Below are 318 nucleotides of genomic sequence, written 5' to 3'. Positions count from 1 at the left end.
AATGTGTTCATAATTAAGATAATGCATTCAAATAATATGGTAAGACACCAGTTATGTTTTGTATAGCTAAAAATAGCTGGATGTGGATGAGACTGGAAGTCTGAACCAAAAAATTTACAAATGGCAGAGCTCACGCTTATGGGAAGAGAAAGGTGGATACGAGAACATTCTTTAAGAACCAGGGTTATTATATATAAAAAAAATATTACTTGAAATTTAAAAAAATATATATTTTATTAAGCTAGTTAAAAGGCAGCATTTGTTGTTTTTGATGACTTTAGGTTAAAATAAGTCAATTAAAAAAATTGCTAAAACTAT

The sequence above is a fragment of the Garra rufa genome, chromosome 8 (assembly GCF_049309525.1).
Source record: "Garra rufa chromosome 8, GarRuf1.0, whole genome shotgun sequence".
NCBI lineage: Eukaryota > Metazoa > Chordata > Actinopteri > Cypriniformes > Cyprinidae > Garra > Garra rufa.
This window is presented reverse-complemented; position numbering follows the sequence as displayed.